This window comes from Prionailurus bengalensis, chromosome B1 (assembly GCF_016509475.1).
Source record: "Prionailurus bengalensis isolate Pbe53 chromosome B1, Fcat_Pben_1.1_paternal_pri, whole genome shotgun sequence".
Classification (NCBI taxonomy): Eukaryota; Metazoa; Chordata; class Mammalia; order Carnivora; family Felidae; genus Prionailurus; species Prionailurus bengalensis.
Genome location: NC_057344.1, coordinates 15,939,622 through 15,945,810, shown reverse-complemented (window position 1 = coordinate 15,945,810; position 6,189 = coordinate 15,939,622). Strand labels below are relative to the sequence as shown.

Here is a 6,189-nt window from a genome sequence, read left to right as displayed (position 1 = left end):
GGAACCTCCACACTGCTTTCCAGAGTGGCTGCACCAGTTTGCATTCCCACCAACAGTGCAAGAGGGTTCCCGTTTCTCCACATCCTCTCCAGCATCTATAGTCTCCTGATTTGTTCATTTTGGCCACTCTGACTGGCGTGAGGTGATACCTGAGTGTGGTTTTGATTTGTATTTCCCTGATAAGGAGCGACGCTGAACATCTTTTCATGTGCCTGTTGGCCATCCGGATGTCTTCTTTAGAGAAGTGTCTATTCATGTTTTCTGCCCATTTCTTCACTGGGTTATTTGTTTTTCGGGTGTGGAGTTTGGTGAGCTCTTTATAGATTTTGGATACTAGCCCTTTGTCCGATATGTCATTTGCGAATATCTTTTCCCATTCCGTTGGTTGCCTTTTAGTTTTGTTGGTTGTTTCCTTCCTAAAAGCTGTGCAGAAGCTTTTTATCTTCATAAGGTCCCAGTAATTCACTTTTGCTTTTAATTCCCTTGCCTTTGGGGATGTGTCGAGTAAGAGATTGCTACGGCTGAGGTCAGAGAGGTCTTTTCCTGCTTTCTCCTCTAAGGTTTTGATGGTTTCCTGTCTCACATTGAGGTCCTTTATCCATTTTGAGTTTATTTTTGTGAATGGTGTGAGAAAGTGGTCTAGTTTCAACCTTCTGCATGTTGCTGTCCAGTTCTCCCAGCACCATTTGTTCAAGAGACTGTCTTTTTTCCATTGGATGTTCTTTCCTGCTTTGTCAAAGATGAGTTGGCCATATGTTTGTGGGTCTAGTTCTGGGGTTTCTATTCTATTCCATTGGTCTATGTGTCTGTTTTTGTGCCATAACCTTTCTTTTTATAGGTACAGAAACTGAGACTCTGGGAATTAAGTAAATTTCCCAAGGCTACATACAGCTAAATGGCAGAGCTGGATTCGAATGTTGGTTCAGTTAATCTGAAGCCCACGCTTTTTCCACGATGTATTCCACTCAGAAGGAAAACCTCTGGAGAAAAAGGGCTTTTTGTGTCACTGTTAGGTTTAAGCACTATATTCTAGTATTTTTTTGAAGATTTTTAAAACTGTACTCTCTATCAGTAATAACAATACACAATACACAATATACTTCTTTTACAATACACAGTATTTTTATGATATTCTCGTTTTTCAAGGCACTTTTATTTTCATTCTCTCCTAATCCTGTGGCCACCTAAGTAAGATACAGAGAACTTACAGACCACTTGAGAGTTGAGAAAACTGAAATATGACAAGCCTAGTGTTTTTGCCGTGAGTACATAACCGTGAACAGAATAGATCCAGTTCTCTTGAGTTTTGGTCTGGTATTTTTTCAGTAAAAAATACCGGTAAAAATTTCCTAGGGAAAACCTGTTTATTTTCTCTTCTAAGTACTGACTTCAGGAATTTAAGTCCAAATAAAACCTGAGAATTAATTTTAACTTCTCGGGAAAATGCCAAAGATTTGTTCATTAGTACCGGTAACATCATTGCTAAAGAAATGAAAAAGAAGAGAGAAAAGCGAGGAATAAGATATAGTGTGATGTGTTATGTTAAATAATTGATTCTATCCTTTTTTTCCTAATTTGGTGCAAGTGAAAAAAGGACATCCAACTGCAAAGCCTCTGAGACACTATACATATTCAAGTACTTCTGAAATACGAATATGTGATAGCTCAATTCTTTGTAGCCTATGAAAAAGCCATTTTTGTTTGTTATTCTTGATGGTGTATATGTTTTGTTTTATAATTATCAAGGAAGTCATAATGAAAATAGAAAAAAAAAAAACCTTTCTCCTGTTATTCTTAGCATTGCCCAAAGAAAATCTATTCCTCCTCTTTTCCAAAAGTCAGCTGGGTCTTATCAGCTTTGCAGAATGATGAATGAATGCCTTGTTCATTATTATTGCTTAAGTCATTCTTATTTATGCCAGTAATTCAAGGATTATGTTTTGATTGTTCTTGGGAGATGAAAACACTTTCTTGCTGATGAATAAACACTGCCACTTTTTAAATATTTGTATGCAAAATGTCTTTAAAGCCATTATGAAATGCTTTGCAAGAGCATTAGGAAGCTGTTTTTCGAAAGGCACTTTTTTTCTCTACCTTTTCTTTCATGCTAAGCAGTCCAGTTGAAAGGCCTTTCAGAGTTAACTTGTTTAAGCAATACCAGTGTTTTAGCGTAATGAATAACTTTTTACAGAAGACAATCACACACAATTCAACATGCCGGTATTTCTGTTTCTGTGCACCACCAATGCAGGGATTCTGTGGTAGAATCTCTTTCTTTGAGAAAGCTGAAGCGATCAACACCCTGATTAACCTCTGATATTCACGTGGTGCTCTTGATCTTGAGGACTGCAGCAATAACAAAGCGGTAATGGCAGCCATATGCTTAGGGTATTGTGGGTACGGGTGACCCAGATGTGAACTTGGGGGGTGACTGATGCTAAATGCTATTCGTTTCAGGTTTGGTGTGGAGATTACTGGTGAAGAGTTTGAGTTGTTACTTGACAGAATCCCCCTTGATGAAGATGGAAATGTCAGATACCTCCAGTTCACGGCCACGGTTGATTCTCGGTACTCCTCTTCCACATTTTGTCACTCCGCACTGGTTTTCTGTTCATGTTGTTTTTAATACAGAGAATGAACCCCTAGGAGAATTAGGATTATTTGAAATTTCTCTTTATTGATTTGTATCTCATTTATTAACATTTTATAAGTGAGATTTTCAAAATAACCATGTTGACCCAAAATGTGGCATGCTTTAATGCTGATCCATGGCAATTCATTTTGAAATATTTACTATCTCAACATCTGGAAAATGGCCATGAGAGGGGACAGCGCGATGACAAAGGAGATAGTGTAAAATTGTGTTGCAGAGTTGGGAAGAAAACTGCTGTACGATGGCAGAAATCAGGTCCTGGAGACGAACTGTCCCAACTTGCTCTAAACATGCTCTTACCGCGCCGACCTTTTACACCCTCACTCACCTCCCAGGTACTGTCCATTCACAAGACTTCTTACCACTTTCTTCCAGGGGGGTCCAGCCTGGACATAGAGCAAGTACCCTGCTATTGCCAATGGTTGTGTTAAAGGCAGAGCAAGACTGCTGTGCAGAGTATTCCCATTCTGTATTTCTCTATGACAGAACCTCTTTTCATGGAGTTTAAAGAGTAATTCAAGGCTTAACTATTTAAAATTCTGATCACTCTCGACTATTTTATTCTTCAGATATCTTAAGGAATATTGCAGTCCTGGGCATCTGATTGTTTGGGGCTGAGACCACTGAAAGTGAGCTCCTTCTTCCTAAAGATATTTCTTTTCTCCAGAGCAGTTTCAGAAAATAACAGTCATCATCCCATATACCTCCTGCACTGTCCTCCAAGTCTCAGGACTACACTCTTGAACCAAGAAACCTACCCATAATTTCCTGTTAGCTCTTGATAGCAGAGTAGACAGTTACCAACCTGACCTGATTTGAAGGGTTTGACATAAGACACGCGCTTCCAAATTATTTTCCATCACATCTACCATAGAGCCTGACGTTCTCATCTAAAGGGATCCAGTTCTTTGAGTGAGAAAGTACTGATTTGCAGAAGCTGTTAAGATACTGATATCTCTGAGAGGGATAATACTCTGTCAGTCATTAATGCTTCAGTCAGTGTTTCCCAAAGTGTATACCAAAGAGGAACACTAGTTTCACAGGATCAAAACTCTCACCCTTTTAAAAAGGTTCCCGTGGGGGCGCCTGGGTGGCGCAGTCGGTTAAGCGTCCGACTTCAGCCAGGTCACGATCTCGCGGTCCGGGAGTTCGAGCCCCGCGTCGGGCTCTGGGCTGATGGCTCAGAGCCTGGAGCCTGTTTCCGATTCTGTGTCTCCCTCTCTCTCTGCCCCTCCCCCGTTCATGCTCTGTCTCTCTCTGTCCCAAAAATAAATTAAAAATGTTGAAAAAAAATTTAAAAAAAAAATAAAAGGTTCCCGTGGGACATCTGGTTGACTCAGATGGTAGAGCATGCAACTCTTGATCACGAGGACGTGAGTTCAAGCCCCACATTAGGCATGGAGCCTACTTAAAGGAATAAATAAATAAACAAATAGGGTCCCATGGAATCTACGTAAATACATGAAGGAAGGAAGGAATAAATAAAAAGGTTCCCATGGCCAAATAAGTTTGGAAAACTTATTAAATAAAATTTCTGATTAAATATAGTAAATGAATTCCTTTCCCCCAAAGATTTCCCATAGTCTTTAATATTGCTAGTGTGTGTCATGAATCTCGAAGAAAGAAAAACAGATCCTAAGACAAGTGGTTTATTTCAAAGACAGTCCTATGAAATTCTAGTAAGGTATTAGGGAGCTCAGACAGAAGGGGGAAAAGCCAATATAAATAGGATGCATTAATGAGCAAGCCCTTGCTATGGGTGTCTGGGGTGCTCTCCTGCCAAGGACCTCTGGGAGACTGTGTAGAGTCCATCTCAGGGCTGTGCCAGTCGAGGACAAGGAAGCTGGAGTAGATACACCTGTCAGATCTCACCTGCCATTGTCTGCGGCTCCTCTTGGCAGAGGACTGTGTCCAGAGGCTTGGCAGAGTGAGCTCCCGGTCAGAATGTTCTCAGGCCGAGGCGTAGGTGCTTGCGGGAGGAAGCCCTTAGTGTAAAAGGGAACCAGGAGCGCTGAGGAGACACTGGTCGGCCTTATCTACAGGCGGGATTGTAGTGGGATTTAGTCTGTAGCGTTTCTCAAAGTTATTTGACCTTTTCCCATGGAGCGTCTTAGAGGCTAGTGTTCCACAGAACAGGATTTGGGAGTGCTACCTTAGTTAGGTAAGTTAATCTGCTAAGTAGTCTTTACCTTATAAAGTCAAAATAAGATGCTTGAGAGAATGAGGTGCACGAAGGGAGAGTTTTTAAAAACAGGGGAGCCTAGAGAGAAAAAGACATAAGCAGGGTGCTCCAAGGGGAGTTCCCGAACACCCAGGAGGCAGCAGGGTAAGGGCACGCAGGCTGAAGCGTCAGTGCCCCGGGAACGGCGTGAGGTGGCCAGTGAGCCAGGTGTAGGAGTGCTGCGGGTGGACTTGACGTGGGCCTGGCCTCCTCCTTTCAGTTTTAGGGGATACGGGTTCATGACAGGAGACTGCTATATAAAATATATAAATATATAATATATAAAATTCTTTATATTCTTGATTCAAGGTACCAAAGAACAGACTATAACTTCATTGCTAGTATTAACAAACGCCTCTGCTTATCCGATACGCTTTATCGCTTTGTCACCCCCATTTTGCTTGGGAGAAAGCAGACGTATAGAAAGTTTAAGTGATTTGCCCAGATGACTTAAGCCGCTGAGGGAGCACTACCGGTAGAACCCTGGTGCATCTGATATGAAAGTCCACAGCCTTTCCGGGACCCCACATCGCAGCTCTGAGTTATACAACGCCAGGAGTAGTTCCATTTAACAAGTAGTTAAAATAGGTCCGCACCGGCTGAGACCTTTACATGCATTATCTCATTTAACGGAAAGACTGTTTTTCTAAATTCCACTTAAGTTCACTTCCATTTGATAACTCCGTGACCTTGGTCTAGTGTTTAGCATTCCTTTGCTCTGGTTGTCTCATCTGTAAAGTGGAAATATCTCCAAGATTGTCTCTAGGTCTAAAGTTCTACTTGAAGCAGTGTATATTCTTATAAATATTACTAGAAATTTGAAGGGGGTATCTAATATACTTATATAATGAATGCTATAGGAGAAACATGTTTTCACTGAAATAAAAGTATTTTAGGATCATCAGATTAAAATCAGTCTAGTAAACACTGAGTATTTTCTGTGTTTCCAGTCAGCCAGGCATTTCTGACTCAGGAAAACAGGTATTTCTTTTAGAGAAATTATTTCTTTGCTAAATTTGTCACAAAATCTGCATATGTGATTGAGAACTTCATTTTTTAAGTGTATATTTGGGAAGAAAAGGAACATAGCTGTTAATTTAGGAGGATGAAAACTGTAGAAATTAGCACATAGAACAGTTAGCAGTGCTAGTATTAAAAATAAAAAAATTCACTTGAGTTTTTTTTTAAGTTTTCTTTATTTATTTTTGAGAGAGAGAGAGAGAGAGAGAGAATATCCCAAGCAGACTCTGCTCTGTCAGCACAGAGCCCAATGTGGGGCTCAAACCCACAAACCATGAGCTGAAATCTGAGCTGA

General features: G+C 40.6%; 1 long non-coding RNA gene across 1 annotated transcript; it reads left to right on the top strand.

Moving 5' to 3' along the window:
* The first annotated feature begins 1,783 nt into the window (after positions 1-1,783).
* Positions 1,784-2,651, top strand: LOC122470699. The gene is made up of 2 exons (XR_006293976.1): positions 1,784-2,365; positions 2,458-2,651. It is a non-coding gene; the product is annotated as an uncharacterized LOC122470699 (long non-coding RNA).
* Positions 2,652-6,189: the final 3,538 nt, after the last annotated feature.